Below are 18,668 nucleotides of genomic sequence, written 5' to 3'. Positions count from 1 at the left end.
GATGTTTAACTCTCAGCCTCAGAAGGTGTCTGCAGTTAAAGTGAGAGCTCTGCTTGGAAAAGGATGGGATCCTGCAAATTGGGATGGTGATGTATGGGAGGAGACTGAAGTGGCTGGGGTTATTAAACTTCCATATTATAATGAATTTATCTTGCCAGAAATCATTGAGTCCCCACCCTTTTCCACAACAGAGGAATCCCTATACACACCTTTGTGGCATTGGCTTCTTCACCCTGGCTGGAGGGAACTAATCCTGCTTTGCTTATGGAAATAGTAAAAACCTTCTGTGACTCAGTTGCTCAGCATGAAGATGTTCATACTCCTAGGACCCACCCTCACCACACACTTTTGTCTCCAGGACTATAACTAGGTCTAAATTCAAATTGACCTCTAGAAGTGACATGTCTTGCAAATAGATCAATACCTTGCTGAATCTCACTCCTCATCCTTGGCTCAGGGTTGTCTTGTGTCAATACTTACTTGGCCTCTATTGTTCAGGTCTGAGAAACGCACTCATAAATAAAAGCAAATCATTGGCCTTAACCCCTAGGTGAAGGGAGACTGGACCCATGGCTTCTCTGTATCTCCATGGAGATCTCTAAGATGTGAAGATGAAGAGGTACATTTACTTGAAAAAGAGTCAAGTAGTTTACCCAGAAAGTGACTCATTTATTGCTGCCCTCTGGACATGGGTTAGCAAGGCAGTGAGATTTGAATGTGAAACCCTCAATATGGCTGCTGTGTTTTATCATGTTTCCTGAGGATGATGTTCAAAATGACAGTTGTAAACCTTTGGTTTCTGATAATGGGGATGATTCCACAAAAAGGCTGCCCCTGTCCTGGATTAGGACATGGTCCCCATAATGTTATTTTAACTTGCCTGTTTATACAAGATTATTGATATGCTCTGTGAAAATACTTGGCACTTCTCAAGTCTGGGGAATCAGTGGCCTGTCTCCACCTGCTGCTCCTCTGACACAAAGGCTAACTTGGACACAAAGCTCTGCAGCCATGTGATCCTGCAGGAGCCAGGCAGGGGGCACCCTTCCCACACACTTCACATGACTTCTCCTGCAGTATTTCTTAATTCAAGGAGAAATGATGGAGTCTGAATCTCGCTTATGCTTTCACTGCAAGTGAAGTAATGAAGTGGAACCTCCTTTCTCCACAGAAAAGTCTTAACAGAGTTTCTCCAGAAATCTTCACCATGGCTGATTTTAGGTCTGTCAGAAAAAGTCTCTACAAAAGAGTTCAATGTAGATAAACTTCCTATTTTCATGTTGCCCTGTTTCCATGGCCACTGGATGGGAAGAAATCAGCACTCCAGGTGCTGGTTACCCCCTTACTAGTTTTTCACAAACCCATGTATACAGTATAGTAGTTTGTAGAAATGTGCAAACAAGGCCTCTGGTCTTGAGCTGGGCATCAAAGAGATGTCTATATTTTTAACATAAGTTACCAAATGGACTCCATGGTAACAGCTGGAAGGGGGAGGAAAGAAAGGGGAGAAGCAGCTCTCCCCTTCTCAGATGTTGTTCTTGAAGGGTTAACTTGCCCAAAACAGTAAAAGAAAAAAAGCTGCTTTTATGTGAATTTCTGCAGACTGTGAACTTCTGAGTCCCTCTCCTTACATACTGGGTATAAAATTCTGGAACTACCTGAGCTCGTGGTTCAGGGGATTGATTGATTATAGCAAAAGCTGTGCCCTCTGAACCTGGCTGCAGCCAAATAAAACTGTTTCCTGCTATCTTCAGTGCCTTGTCTCATCTGTCCCTACAAGAGTAACAGAACAACACCAAAGCTGTAGATGACAGAGTTAATACCATGTTGAACTCTAGCATTAACTAATCATAAAAACGAAATGCTTTTCTCCCTCACCATAATAATAGGAACTGGGGAAGTGCTGTCAGCAATGAGGGATACGGACATCAGCTGTTTTCATAACCTTCCTAGAATCCAAGCGGGAGGCTGGGTGAAAACTGGCCAGCCTGTCTCCTCAGAGCTGGGGGGCTGATTGGAACTCTGTGGGCCACAACTTCATCCTGCTCCTGAGGAAGAGGGTGCAACTGACCTTATGTGAGGAGGGGGTTCTTCCACTTACAGAGCTATGACATGAAGGCCAGGAGACTTCAAGGAAGGCTTGGTTTCCATGAGGCCTCCCTCAGAACCCTAGGCCAGCCTCCTCGCCCCCACTGTCTAGTGTGCGCCTGCTCTTACCACTCGCTGGTGCCCACATGTGTGCCTGTCATGTGGAAAACATCCCATGCATCCAACCCACACAAGTGAAAGAGGCCATAAATCATTTAGTTTGGGAAAACAGGAGGCATGGGACTGAAGCCAACCAGGTCATCTGACCTAGCCCAAGATATAAGACAGCCCTGGGAAGAATCTTGTCATTACTACTATTCTTTTTATTTTTAATATTTTACTTTTTAGTTGTAGTTGGACACAATATCTTTATTTTATTTATTTTTATGTGGTGCAGAGGATTGAACCCAGGGTCTCGCATGTGCTAGGCTAGCGCTCTACCACTGAGCCACAACCATAGCCCCAGTATTGTTCTTGTCTGCAGTGTGTGACACAGTGTCCGCCCACCAGTGACCCCAGATTTACCTAGACCAAGGCATCCTCCCCTAGGCACATTACTTTTCACTTTAAACCTGGGCAAAAGAGGATGCTGAAAGGATTTCCCTGGGTATTTGTCTAATCATGCATCCAGTATGGAAGGGATAGAACCTGAGTTGGACAGAAGATTTTCAATCCTCTCTTTCCATTTCAAATTCCGCTCTAAAGGAACTCTTGTTTCTAGGCTGTTGGGCCTTCCCTTGCTGCCAGAGGACAGGCAAACGTTACCCACCAAGCCCTTTGTGGCTCTAATGACTGTGGAAAATATGGTCGCCCACTAGGGCTAACGCACACCTCTGTGGGTCTCAACTTCCTACTCAGACTCTCCTAGAGGGCCAGAGTCCCAACCTGCATGCACTCAAGCAGCCAGGAAGGAGATCTGGGGCATACCTGGGACCAAGTTCCTCATCACATTTCCTCTTCTGGGCCCCAGGTGCTGATGAAATGTGGGGGTGGGGGACTTACACCAGTCTGGGATTGTCACTGTCCTGGAAATGGGTCTTGCAGTGGTCTGGGTAGAGCCCCAGATTACATCTGCAACCTAGGTGGCCTGGGACCCTGTCCCCAAAGAAGCAGAAGCAGTCTCCAGAACTCAACCTTCTCATGGGAGTAAGATGTGGCATGTCTGCCATTCTGTCATCGCTTCCCCACCCATTGTTCTCATGGCATCCCATTCTTCTGTGTAGACATGAGGCCATATTTCCGGTCCCAAAGTCAGCTTGTGTTTTCAGTTGACCCTGGAATCATTCATCTTGGTAAAAATGTGAAAGGATGCTTCCATATCCAGGGGAGGCCATGAAGGTAGATCATCTAATATTCTGTGGACACTGCCAGCTTTTGAGTCTACAGGACTCTAGAATAATTTAATTCTAAACTCTAATTGAACTCAAACTAAGGACTTTTTTTATTTTATTAGTAAAATATTTTGCTTTGTTCCAGGTGTGGTGGTGATGACTATAATCTCAGCCACTCAGGAGGCTGAGGCAGGAGAATCAAGAGTTCAAAGCCAGCCTCAGCAAAGATGAGGGGCTAAGCAATTCAGTGAGACCCTGTTTCTAAATAAAATGCAAAATAGGGCTGGAGATATGGCAAAGTTGTTGAATGTCCCTGAGTTCAGTCCCAGGCATTCCCCTTGCCAAAAAAAGCCCCCTGTTTCTTCTGATGATCAGAATCACAGCTTCTGGGACAGGAACTCATGTGCTGTTCCTATGCTAGAAAAATTTTTTTAAATACATTTTCTCTCAAAGTCATGTTATTATTAGATTGGCATTGGGGCAGAGGATGAAACATTCAGTAACACCTTAACCGCATGTTTTCATGACTCATAGCTGTTATCTATCAGCAAATTTTTGGTTTTGAAACAGTTTGCCTGATGTTAGGAGAAGTACTATAGCACAGCTTAATCATGCTGTGTGCTTGCATGGTGTATGATTCATATCCTTCTGTTTTCAAAGTATATATTTGCATCCAGACAGTGACTCCTGTAGATAATATAGAATTGGACCTTGTTTTTATTCTGCCTGATGATCTTTAGCTTTGGATAGGATTCTTTAGTAATTTCACATTTCATTTTACTGTTGATGTAGTTAAAAAATTTATGTCTGCCTTTTTACATTCTTCTATTTTCTTATGTTGTTTTTATTCCTCTATTCCTCTTTACTGTGTGTGTTTGTGTTTTACTGGGGATTGAGCCCAGGGGTGCACTATAACTGAACTACATTTTCTGTCCCTTTTAAAGTTTTACTTTGAGAGAGGTGGAGGCCAAGATGCTGAGGCTGGCCTAGAATTTTTGATCCTACCAGCATGGTTTGTACCACCATATCAGGCTACAGCTCTATTTTGTTTTGTTTGCTAATGAAGAATGTCTTCAATGATTTGTTTTCAGTGTTTTTATGTATTGGTCTAGTGATAACTTATCATGTGTGAGAAATATGCTCACTTGTCCAAACCCAAATAATTGCCTTGTTATAGACCTGGGCCTTCTGAGAAACTGAGGCAGAATAAAGATCCCCTTCAAATCTCAATTCTTGCAATCAAGTCAGAAAAATTTCAGACATGTCACCTGGTAATAGGCATGAGCTTATTGAAGGGATAGGAAAAGGGGAAGGGAACACTTTCAAGGGAGAATGTGGTTTCTTTCAGAGAGGAGAAGGACACTGTGCTTCTCCTGCACTCCAGTTTTATTGTGTTATGGGCCAGGCTCTATGGGCAGTGACCAAATAGGCTCCACTTTACCTGAGACTCCATATCATGTAAGAAATGCTTCTCCCATGGAAAAGCCCCACCTCTGTACTCATTAATAGTTACCTAGCATAGCACACTTGGCAACACAACATAGCAATTCTTATACAATGTAAAATTGTTCTCTTTTGTTCCATTTTTCTTGGGTAAGATACCTTGTCAGATTGATTGTCTGGACATTAGTAAACATTTTCTAATGTGTACTGTACTAGGATCATTTTGACCCACTTCCTTCTGCTTGCTTGCTGCTATGCCAACCTGGAAAGCCCCGTGGGAAATGCCAATGTACCCATTGCATCGTCTTGCTAACTGCCCAATCCATCTTCTGTACCCCTGCTTGCAGCTATGTCAACCCAGATGTGATTTTTGCCTTTAAATATCCTAAAATGCTCAGGCTCAGGGCTGTTCTTTGCAGAGACAGTTATGGGTCCTGTGGGGTGCTGTGGCTGGTTGGCCAGCTAAATAAAAACTCCTCAATTTGTACAAAACTGGTGTGTTTTCTAAGTGACTGGCCCCACAACAATTTGTATCCCAGAGAAGTTTCCATAGAGGCCTGTGCAGGCCCATACACTTGACTTTTGGCTGACTGTAGGGTGACATCAGATTTTCAAGTCACCACTGTCATGGCAACTCTATGTCACCTTGGCCCATGCAGAGTGGTTTTAATTGGATTTCTTATAAAAAAAAAATTATCCTTATCTTCCAAAATCTTGCCTGTGAAAAGGGTCACAAAAGTCTCTCCCTGCAAAGTAATTTGGGTTCCTCTAAGGGTGTTTCCTGACTGTATTTCTTCTGCAGATAATAGGTGGTTTGCTGAGGAATGTGACATCACCTGTCAACGTTGGCTGGGCAGGGTTGCAGGTAAATTGCTTTTTGGCAAAGAAAGCATGTGGGATCAGCACAGTGGGCCCATTTTATAGAATAATTCTCTTTACATTGTATTCCCACTGTTGACTTCAGTCTTTACCCTAAAAGACTGAGACAAAGGTACAGAGAAAGCACAGCTTTACTGATGGTCTCACAAGATGGAATGCCTGGGGAAGCAGGCACACCCAGAGCCATTATGATCAGCATTTTATCCTCAGGTGCACAAGGTCCCCTCTACCTAACCCAGTTTCTCATTGGCTAAGTAATATTGGGTGTTCATCTTCCAGATCATCACCTGGGTTCCACTGTCTCCCATTGGGTCATTTAAAGGAATGTGTTGCCAGACACAGTCGCACATACTTGCAACCATAGTGTCTTGGGAGGCTAAAGCAGGAGGATTGCAATTTCAAGTCTCTGCAACTTAGTTATTTCCTAAGCAACTTAGCAAGACCCTGTCTCAAAATAAAATAAAACTAGAAAGAACTGAAAATTTGGCTCAGTGGTTAAGCCCCCTTTAGTTAAATCCCTGGTATCAAAAAAAAATTATATTTATGTATTTAAAGAAATATACCATTAGTTGTCCCCACTTTCCTTTGTTATCTTGCAGCAGAAAAGTCTTTGTGTATTGAATGCATCTTGGCATGTACAGAGTTTTTACTTCTTCTAAACTAACAGATATTTCTATCTCTGTTGGTCAGGTTGATCCCTTCCCCTACCTCCTGTGGTGGTGAAGGTGATCCCCCACTCCCTGTCTTGACAGGGTCACAGTGAGAAAAAGTGCTGGCAAAGCCGCTCTCCCACTGTCTTGACAGGGTCACAGTGAGGATGAATGCTGGCAAAGCCGCACTGGTTGGTGGGAAACCAAAACCATGAGACCCTTTTTTTATGTAATTGGGACTTTTCATTTTCATGCTTATGTTCCTGACAGGAGGCATGAGCATGTTAAATTCCAAACAAATTAAATTTCAGATGGCTGAAAAATAACAGGTAGTTCATGCCTTGGAGGCTGTTCTACTACCCCTCAGCATATCAAGGACAAAGTAGAAGGCTGTTCTTCTATCTCAGTTCATTGAGGACAAATCTGATAATGGACAACAATCATCCTCTGAAAGGTCATGAGAATTTTAGGCACCACATTGATTATATCAACTAGAACCCAAGCCCATATTTCCGGCCTCTTAGAAAACCTAATCATTATGCTTATTTTACAAAGTTCACCACATGTAGTCTCATTTTTGATTAAGGAAAGTTATATTATACACTTAGGAAAGTTAAAACATATAAAGATATATTCTTCTCTTTTTATAAACCCTTTTTTACTTTACATAGGGATATATGATGAGCATAGTTAATATTGGTGGAAAGTGGATTGATGTTTAAAACTTACTTTCTATTGAGAAAGATTATAAAGATATGAGAACAAGTGCACCTTGACTGAGAAACAAAGAAACTCTTTGAGAAAGCAGCTCAACCAGTTTTATGAGAATAAATTTAGGAATTAATTAAAATAGCTTTATAAGACACAGTTTTAGAATAATGTTAGAAATATTATTTTATTTAGATTCTTAAGTTTAGAAATTCTTAAGTTTTTAGTTGTATGGGTTTCTGATATGTTTTAAGAATGATTTATAAACTTTAGGATGTTTTAAGTATAAGATTTAAGGGGACTTTTTTAGATGGGAATTTTAGATTGGAAATAAAGTACAAGTGTACTTTAAACTTAAAGGTTAATGATTGGTTAGGAGACTTAGAGTCTGGTTACGTAGTTTGGCATTAGTTAATAAGAAAATAGCATATCTTGAGGAAAATAGTAAATCTTGGGAAAATCTGAAAAATGTAAATTAGTGACGTATTTTATTAATGATTCTGTACTTTTAATAATTAAATAACTAAAGGTCATATCCTGGAAAAATGTAAATTAATGTTACATTTTTTGTACAAGACTTTGTTATGTCTTGGCAAAGTTTTAAATTATATAATCAATGACGTATTCTGAATCTATAATGATGAGAAAAATTGTAATAAAAGATGACCCAGAGAAAGCTGCATTAGAGCTCTCTCTCTGGAGATTGCTCCAACGGAATGACTCCTGTCTCATCTTTTCGCCGATGCCACTCATCCTTCAGGACTCCCTGGACCCCGCTAGGGCAGGACCCCGGCACTGTGGGTCAAGTGTAGTTCAGGTGCATGAACTCTGGATCTGCCACATGCAGAGGCTGTGGTGCTGTTTGGTAACCTCCAATTATGCTCTGTTTCCCATCAGGCTGCCTTTCCTACATCCCAGTTTTACATTTAAGGGCTAAATACTATATTCTGGAAATTGATCCTTGGACTTTTTATTTCTCACACCATGTATATCTCATCAGAATCATCCACATAGTCATTCTAACAATTCCAGATAAAGAGAAACATTATCCTACATAGCTCTATATCCCCCTACACATATAGCTGTATGTCCCTTTTCTACATTCCGTTTTTGCATATTATTATTTTATATATCATACCTATAAAATTATAGATTAAACAGTAATTGGCTGGAATAGTTTTAGCATTATGTAAAACTATGTCTTTTGAGGACATTAAAGAGAGAGAAATGGTATAATTCGAATTTTTTTTCTTTTCTTTTTTTTTGTTATGGGGAATTGAACTCAGGCGCACTGACCACAGAGCCACATCCTCAATGCTATTTTGTATTTTATTAAGAGATTGGTTCTCACTAAGTTGTTTAGTGCCTTCCTTTTGTTGATGCTGGCTTTGAACTAGCAATCCTCCTGCCTCAGCCTCTGAAGCCACTGGGATTACAGGAGTGTGCCACCATGCCCAGCCTAATCTTTTTTGTCATTTTCTTTATTTAATCAATAATAGATTGGAGTCACCATCTGGAGTTATATTCTAAAACCCATTACATATATGCTCCCTCCCACTTTCTTTGTACTACATAAAAAGGGGACTGGGGATGTGGCCCCTGCCATGGATTCAATCCCTAGAATAGGAGAGAGAAAAGAAACAAAACAAAACAACAACAACAAAAACCACCTGGAGTTCAGCTTTCAGCCCTGGACAGGTGTGTGGCTGCTTTTCCACACTTGTGGAGATATAATCTTTATACATTAGCCCCCCCTCCCCTTGTTCATGGGCGATTTTGTTAGGTAGCATGAATTAGGGCCAGTGTGTAGGATGTGGAAGACTTCACAAAGCCCAAGTTTACAGTAAAGAAAAAACTTTATTTACTTTCCAGGAAGGGGTAGATACCACAGGCCTTATCTGCCCCAAGTATATTTTCATATGCAGGCTCTATGAGCAGAGCTGAGCAGGGTTTTTGTTTCTTTCTGGTTTGACTATCAGTTGAAACCCAGGAAGCTGAGAACACTGGGTCAGCATCTAGGAGTATGTTGCCTTCCTGGTAGGAGAAGGTGGGCTTGTGGATTTTTTTAAAAAATGTAGGTGTCTTTGAATGATTGACATGGGAAGAACACATGAGAGGGGGACTCCTCCTGAGACACAAAGTGAGGTCAGTCTGTGCAATGGAGTGATGGGTGTCAAGGGGACAAATGCGCACGAGCTCACAGACATGTTATGGGATCCATGGATGCATGGATCCCCGAAGCCACAGATAATAGCAAACCTTACATAGAGCATTTCCTATACATACCTGCCTATGATCACTGTTTCTATAAAACCTCAAAATCCTTGTCAGCCCCTGAAGACAGGGCTAAGCACAGGGTTCCCTTGTCTTCCTGGCGCAGCTGTACTAGTCAAAGTTCCTTTCCTGCTTTTCATCATGACCTTTTTTTCTATTTGGTTTTGGTGTAAACAGCTGACCTGACCTGTGGGATCACCAGAGTCAGGCCACTGCCTAGGACTCCTCTAACCGTAGAATGTAGAACATGTACAAAAAATGCACAGGCATCCAATTTATTTCCACTGCACATTGCTGCCTTACAGGATTGCCTCCTTCTCCCACCCGCCTTCTGCTGGGGATGGGACACTGAGCCTAGGCACCAACACCAATTGCTTCCTTTCATAGTTCAGGCTGCCTCCTCTAAAATAAACAGTGGCAGGAGGTGATGAGAATTACTAAAGTAATTGCCAAACTGTTTGCATTTTTAGATATCATATATGTGTGACAAAAGTTTCAATTTTTTTGACTGTGTCTTGCTAAATTGCCTGAGGTCGCACCAGCTTATAAGATTATATATATATATATATATATATATATATATATATATATATATATATATATATATTTTTTTTTTTTTTTTAGGTACTGTGGAATAATCCCAGTGGGACTCGGCCTCTGAGCTGGGTCCCCAACAGTTTTTACTTTATTTCAAGACAGAGTCTCACTGTTTGCAGAAGCTGACGTGAACTTGGGCTCCTCCTGCTTCAGACTCCCCAGGAACTGTTGTTATCATTGCTGTTCCTTTCCGTGGTGAGGTTACAACCTAGGGCTTCACCTGTGCTAGGAAAACCTCTCCCTAGAGCCACAGCCCAGGCCCAGAGGTCACCTTCTGTGCCGAGTTCCCAGCAAAGGCTTCCTTCTGGGATTGGTTCCCAGAACTCAATGAGGCCCGCGAGAAACAGGGCGGGGGCCCAAGGATCTGTCCCTCTAGCCTATGTCTGCCATTGATTGGGTGATGTTAGCTGTCACTCACGATGCGGAGCCGCGCCTGGAGGCGGTCCATCAGGGAAGCCCGGTGGAACTGTCCAATCAGGTGCGCCGACGGCGGGGGAGGGCGGACTTCCGAGGCCTGGCGGGCTTTCGCGGTCTGGCGGTCTTTTCTTCCTCAGCAACTCCGTTCCTACCTTTCAGAGCCCGTCGTCCTCGGCTCGGGAGACTCAGGTGACTGCGCAGCCTGTGTACCGCGCTAGCTTGTGTGCCCGAAGGTCCCTCGAGAGGACATCGTGTCCCTACAGAAAGCAGAAATGGCAAGTTAGCGACCAGGGCTGACGGCACCTTTCAACGCCTGCCTTGAGGCCCGGAGTGCTGGTGAGCTGCGGAGCGTGGCAGAGTCGGTTCTTGCTGGTGGCCCCGGTCTCTGTCCCCTGGTCCCGCGGGTTGGGCTGAGGGGCAGGTTCTTGAAGTCAGAAGCAGGCGTGCGGCCTTCTCCCCCCTGCCAGGTAGCCCTAGCCGCGGTCCCCTGGGCCTGAGGGCCGGGCTCTGTGGCTAGTCCCTGAGGTCAACTGCGGACGTGCAGTTCCCGCTGGTGGCCCTGGGCCGTGGCTCTGAGTGTTGAGTGGGCGGCTCGGGTCGCTGCTTGCCCTCCTCTCCCTGCTGGCTGTCTGCTCCTACTCTTCCACATGTGTCCCAAGTAGGACCTCAGATCGCTTTCCTTCCCCCACTTAGGCGCCTCTGAAGTTGGCTGTGGGTGCTAAAACTGCACTTGCCCTCTGCTTTCTGAAGCGCCATCTGCTCCACAGCTTTGTCAAATAGTCGTTCTTCCTGCTGTGTTTCCAACGGACACATCTAGCAATTTTCATTTTTCCCCCTCGTGAAATATTGCAAAGCATCTATCTATCTATCTATCTATCTATCTATCATCTATCTATTTATCTATCTATCTATCATCTATCTATCTATGCAAAGCATCTATCTATCTATCTACCTACCTACCTACCTATCTATATTGGGAGCAAAACTAGGGAAGCTTTGTCAGTGACATCCCAGCACCCCCCCCCCCTCCCCGTTGTTTTAATTTTTTTTTTATTTAGAGATCTTCTCCCAGGTATTTTGGATGCTAGCCCCCAAAATGTGATGCTCTTGCTTCAGCCTTCAGAGTCCCTGGGATTACAGCCTGTGCCACTATTCCTGGCAAGAATAACACTTTGAAAGCATTTGTTTTCTGTTATAGAATATTATACTTGAGGGGAAAGAATAATCACCTGACACAAACTGTGTTTGGGTAAAGTAAGTGTTTTAAAGAAATAAGGGAGATTGTATTGGTACTAGGAATATTGAATCTTGGGGTACATCACCAGCCCTTTTTTGTTTGTTTATTGTTTTTTTGTCATAAATTATTTATTTTACTTTGTTTTTATTAATTATACGTGACAGGAGAATGCATTTTTGACACATCATACATAAATAGAGTGTAACTTCTCCTTTTTCTGGTGGTACATGATGTAAATTCACACTGGTTGTGTAGTCATATATGCACATAGGATAATAATATCTAGTTAATTCTACTGTCCTTCATCCCCATCCCTTTTAAGCTTTATTTTTAGACAGGATCTGGGTATGTTGCCCAGCCTAGCCTGGAACTTGTGATCCTCCTGCATCAGCTTCTCAAGCTGTTGGGATTAAAGGCCCTGGCCATCCCACCTGAGGAAAATAGTTTATTTTGGTTCAAATATTAATGATGATAGTCAGACACATGAATTCATCTCATCCTGAATGATGTATGTGTCCCACCCTGGAAGAGATTCATATATATATATATATATATATATATATATATATATATATTTATATATTTATATTTATAATTATAATTATATTTGTATACCCAGCCCCCCTCTATAATTATTTTTTTTCATAAATTTTGATTCAGGGTATTGCCAGCTTGCTTAGGGCCTCACTAAGTTGCTGAAGCTGGCATTGAACATGAAAGCCTCCTGCCTCAGCCTCCTGAACCTGGGTGTTTTTTGAAAACTGATTTCGAAAAACACTTTTCCTGCAGCATTCTTTATCAGATTTTAGGTGATGGTTGACTGGATAAACAATAATCTGCTGTTCTTACCAATTGCAGGCTGTTTGTTTACTTAAAATTCTTTTAAGGAATTTCTGCTAATTTTTCACAGTGATTGTTTCTAACTTAGAAGAGTGAAGGTTGTTTTGAACATTAAGATAATCCTGTGATGATTTTAGTACAAAACACAGAAACTTGGATGAGATCTGCTGTGTGCATTGTGTAGCCAGTGACCAGGGTCTCACACTGGGATGTGAGGCCACTGTCCTACATAAGAGAGGGGCCGTCTGAAAGGGGAGTGAAGGCCACACCATGCTTGCTATTCTCCACTGTTCTTCATGACTGCTTCATGTGGATGTGGTGAACATTTCAGGGCTTTTGGTCATGATGATGTTCTTGTTCTGACGGTTCGGCTTGTGTTTCCACTTCTCTCTGGAGGGCAAGCTTGTGGAGCACTCCCTCTCCCTGGAGCCATCGTCATCTTGGATTTAAATGACTTTTCTTCTTCAAAGATCAGTTGATGTATTTGTGTGAGTGTATTTTGGGGGCTGTATTCTGGTGTATTTTATGGTAGTACCAGGATGGTTCCAGGCTTTCAGTTCTGTTCTGTTTCATTGCAGTAGTCTGATGGTTCCAGACTCTCTATTCTGTCATTTTGGTGTATGTTGATCTTTTTTTAGTGCTTATGATTTTTATAGAATTGTGTAGCTTATGACAGTACTCTGATGATTCCAGACTCCCTGTTGTGTCATTTTGGTGTGTTTATCTTTTTCCTTACTGCTCATCATTTTTGTAGAATCGTTTAGCTGATTCTATAAAACTAAATTTCTACTGGGTGCAGTGGTGCATGCATGTAGTCCCAGAAGCTGGGGACACTGATGCAAGAGGATGACAAGTTTAAATGCTAGCCTCAGCCACTTACGAGACCCTGAGCAAGTTAGTGAGTACTGTTTCAGACCAACAAATGTGCTGGGGATATGGCTCAGTGGCTAAGTGTCCTTGGTTCAATCCCACCTTTTTTTTTTTTTTTTTTTTTTTAATTTGCCCCATAATAAATAAATAAATAAATAAGCAAGCAAACAAATAAATAAAACTACATTTCTTCTAAGCTTTTCAAAAGTGTTAGTCTTTCACATTTGAATGTGTAATAAACGGACTTTTGTCTACAGAATAGAGGGATGGAATGCCTTTTGCCACCTAGATTCCGGTTTGCCTACAGCATCATTGTCATTTCTCTCCATGACATCTGCTGTCACTCATCTTTCCATTCTGGGAAGGCCAGCTCACGATGGCTTTCTCATGGTACCTTTCTAATCTCTGCTGATACTGTGGTGCTCAGAAAGTCACATGTTTTAAGTCCTTGAGTATGGTTGTATGTCAGTGGTAGGGGCACCTTCTGGTGGGTGATATTTTTGGCTGTTCCATCACTGTGCAGACACCATAGTGTGCTTACAGTTGTACTTGTGGTAGCCTGTTTCACACCCAGACTGTGTTGAATAGGTGAGGATCAGGCTGATTTACCTCACCCTGGAAGTGCTCCCATGTTTGGTTTATTTATAACAGCATCATTACAGGCACGAGGAATCTCTTTCTCAACAGACAACCATTGCACATATGGCCTATCTTTGTTCAAAGGGCCCTTGAGCAGAACATGGCTATGTGGCACGTAACTGTACCTTATGCTAGTGAACTGGCTACTGTTCAGAAGAAATTGACAGTCATTTATCATTCATTATTGCTATGAAAATTAGAAAAGTAGTTTCTGCTATTTATTAAGAATACTGTTTTTGAGACTTATATAAACCTTTGTAAGGGTGTTATTTGGACAAGGTGATATCTTGGGGTGATATCACCTATTTCTAAGACACATGCTATCTTTCCACTTACCCCATTCTGCTTTGACAGTAACCAAATTATCAAATTGTTGTGTTTATTAATCATTGTACTTTACTAGTTGGCTAAAGTGGTTCTGGAGTAAAGCGCCTGCAAATTGTAGTTCTTCTTTTGGTGTAATCACACAGGATGAGCTCAGTCCCCAGTTAACACATTGTGACCACCTGTGTGAAAGATTTTCTAAATGTTTTCTGAGGGAACTCCTTAGTGACCCCACACTAAGAGTTTTTGCATGGGGGCTGAATATAGGCACTTTTTAAAGGAAGAAACAATATACTTTAAGAAGGAAACAGTAGATCAGTAAATACCAAGTTGTTTACATTAACTGTGTAGGCACAGTAAACCACTGTGGTTGGCAGGATCTGTCCCAAATGCTGAGTTTCCTGATTCTAGCAATTTCCTAATCAGTTAACTTTCTTTCTAAGTATAAGTAATATTGGGGGTGCTAATATCTGCTCTCTACTCCACAGGAATTGTTAGAATGGGTATTGGAGGTGCAACCAACAAAAAAGTTAGGAGTGATGTGGGAGCCTGTCTTTCTTACTATGAACTCATCAAAGGAAGGCTGTAAAACACTCTCCTGTTTTCCTTTTGAGTGACCCAATTACAGTGTAGGAATAACTAAGGAATTGAGTGCAGTAAAGATTTGGTGGACCAAATCATGGAATTGATTGCGAGTCCAGAGAATCATTATACATCATGCTTCTTGAATATTGATTCCTCATGCTGTCAATCTCTCCTGGCCTCCACCATACATTTGGGGGATATTTTAGATCTCGGTGACCCTTGAGGATGTGGCTGTGAACTTCACCCAGGAGGAGTGAACTTTGATGGATCTATCCCAGAAGAAACTTTACAGAGATGTGATGCAGGAATTCCTCAGAAACCTGGCTTCTATAGGGAATAATGATGTTTCTTTATTTAATCAAATAGAGATCTAATGTTTATTTTGGTCATTTATGTGGAACGAGAAAAGGAAATCATTTGGTGAATTATTGCAGCATAAAAGACACCTAGAATTTGTTAAGGAATTTCTACTTCCTAAGAAGTCATAATGATAATTCTGGATTGGCGTTCTAGGGGGGGAAAAAAGGAGAAGACAAGAACATTGAAGATCAGATTGAAAATTCTGGGAGCAATCTAAAGTAATCGTACTCATAAAAGGAAGCAATGTCCTTGAGGGAATCTGAGAATGTCATATTTTTAAAACAAACCAACTTAGGAATATGCACAACTTGAAATTAATTTATTCTTATAAGATTTTTTTTAACTGGAAATATATACTTAACTGTGACAGATATTCAGTCTTCTCAAGTACTTGACATGCAGAAAATAATATGAAACTGCTAGTGTGAATATCACTATTTGGATAATAGCCATAGGGAAGCTGTGTTGCAAAGGATTGTTTCCTTTGAATCTCTTTTATTTTCAGGCAATTTGAACAAGTCAGAAAATCTCGCCTTTACCTGATGTTGGTAGTAATGTAAGCCTAATACCCATGAATAAATACAAAATCATGAATGAATCAAATATTGATAATGTGCCAGTAATTATTCCAAGAAGTCATATGGTAAACTTCAAAGGTAAAGAAGATAATGTGGGGAAACTTTCAGTGAGATTCTTAACCTGACAAAGATAAATTTTAATAGCGTAAATCCATGTGACTGAATCATGTATGCAAAAGACTTCATATGTCCTTCATTCCTTCATAGGCAGATTACATCTCACTCTGAGCAGAAAAGCTACAAGCATGAGGAATGTAAAGAGAACCCGTGTGAATTTAAACAGTATGGGAAATCACTGGTTTCTTTCAAAAGTGTTCATACAGAAATGTTACTACAACCTCAAGATGGACTTTATAGAAGTACAGTAAGTGGGAAAGTCTTCATTTGTTCCAGTTCCATTCAAAGACACAAGGAAACTCATATTTGGTGGCAATCCTATTAATGTAAACAATGTAGTAAAGCCTTTTCTTCTCTCACAAGTGTTCAAAGACACATGATTACACACAGTGGAGATAAACCTTTTCAGTGTAAGGTATGTGGGAAGGTTTTCATTTTTATTCATTATTTAGAAGACCTCATTCTGGAGAGAAATCTTATGAAGGTGGTCACCCCCCCCCCCCCCCCCCCGTTTTTTACTCAAAAGTCTTCAAATCTCATGATTATGCACACTGGGAATGGAAGTTTTAAATGTAAGTTATGTGGGAAAGTCTTTGGTTAGACCAGTTTATTTAGAATACATCAGAGAACTCATACTGCAAAGGAGCCCTATGAATGTAAACAATGTGGTAAATGCTTTCCTACATCCAGTTACCTTCAGATCCATGAAATAATGCATACTGGAGAAAAGCCCTATAAATGTAAGCAGTGTAGCAAAGCCTTCACTCATTCCTCTCACCTTCATGTGCATGGAAGAACTCATACTGGAGAGATGCTCTACAGTGTGGAAAAGCCTTCACTCAGTCATCTAACCTTCACTCACATGAACAAATTCAGAAGAGAAGCCCTGTGAATGTAAACAATATGGGAAATCCATCACTAGTTCCAGTCACCTTGGGATACATGGAAGAATGCATACTGGAGAGAAGCCTTATGAATGTAAACACTGTGATAAAGCCTATAACACTTCCTCTTATCTTCAAATACATGAACAAACTCATACTGGAGAGAAGCCCTATAAATGTAAGCAGTGTGGCAAAGCCTTCACTTGTTCCTCTATCCTTTACTCACATGAACAATCTTATACTGGAGAGAAGCCCTATGATTGTAAACAATGTGGAAAAGCCTTTGTTTCATCCAGTGAACTTCACTCACATGAATGAACTCATACTGCAGAGAAATCATACTAATAGAAACAATTGGCAAAGTCTTCTGTTATTACTTTTTCACTTATAAACATGTAGAAAGTTTGCTGGGAAAAAATTCTTTGAATTTAAAATGTGGTAAATTAATTTTCCTGTCAACTTCAAAGAAAGGGCTCAAACTGCTGAAAAAAAAAATATATATATATATATATATATATACACACATATATTTGTCCCTGGGATTAAGTCTGGTGGTGCTCTACCCCTGAGGTACATTCCCAATTCTTTTTTCTTTTTTATTTGGATACATGGACTTGCTGAGTTCCTTGGGGTCTTACTAAGGAACTGAGGGAGGCCTCGAACTTACGATCCTTCAGCCTCAGCCTCCTGAGTCTCTGGGATTACAGGTGTACACCACCATGTCCGACTGAATAACTTTTTAAATATGACAAATCATTCCATTTCCCTAGTTGTCTTCAAAGCCATTTCACTCACACTTGAAAACAAACCTCCTAAAAGTTTGATGTTCCATTTTCCTGCTTGTATATGAAAATACTCATGGAGAGAAACCCTGTGAATGTGAGAAATGTGGGAAACGTTCCAGTTTTCCCCGCTTCTTCTATGGACTAGGAAGATTCTTATTGAAAGATTTATGCCAAATAAATAAATCCTGTGCAAGTAAGAAATGTAAAGTCTTCAGATGTTCTAGTTTTGTTCAGTTGTATGAAAAGACTCATACTGTAGAAAATCCTGTAAATAAGCAATATGGGGCAGTATTCAACTTTCACAGTTTCCTTCAAAGACATCAACAGATTCACATCAGGGAAAACCGTTCTGCCCTTTAAAAAGTGTGGTAACACTTTCAACTTTCCAATTGTCTTTAAAAAGCATGAAAGAGCTCATTCTGGAGAAAATCCTTGAATGTAGAATTGTGGTGAGGCTTCCAGTTGTTTCAAATCCATTCAAATTTGTTCAGACTTAAGGGAATTTTATTTTATCTATCTATTTATCTATCTACCTATCTATCTACCTATCTACATATTTATTTATTTTGGTATTAGGGATTGAACCCAGAGATGTTTAACCACTGAGTGATATCCTAGCCCTTCTTAATTCTTTTTTTTTTTTCAATTTTGAGTCATGGTCTTACTGAATTTCTTAGGTCTTCACTAAGTTGCTGACTCTGGCTTTGAACTTGTGATCCTCCTGCATTAACCTACTGAGCCTTTGGAATTACAATCATGTACTGCTTTCAGCAAATGACCTCTTTCTTGAGAAAAGCACTATAGGTGTGTGAAAAGAATGTTTAACTTCATTTCTCCTCTTTTCTATTCAGAGGTAATGGAATGGCACCCTGGGGTGGAACTAAGTGTTGCATCAGTGTGAAGATGTGAAAACAGCATTCTTTGCTGGGTTAAATTTCTTTTTACTTATTATTAGATTCAAATTTCCTGTATTTTAAGTTTTTTTTTTTTTTTTTTTTTTTTTTTTGCATCTGTAGTCAACTCTCACATATTATGACACGATCTTATACATACTATGCATAA

This window comes from Marmota flaviventris (genome assembly GCF_047511675.1).
Source record: "Marmota flaviventris isolate mMarFla1 chromosome 5 unlocalized genomic scaffold, mMarFla1.hap1 SUPER_5_unloc_1, whole genome shotgun sequence".
NCBI lineage: Eukaryota > Metazoa > Chordata > Mammalia > Rodentia > Sciuridae > Marmota > Marmota flaviventris.
The sequence above is the reverse complement of the archived record's forward strand: the minus strand, read 5'-3'. Positions refer to the sequence as shown.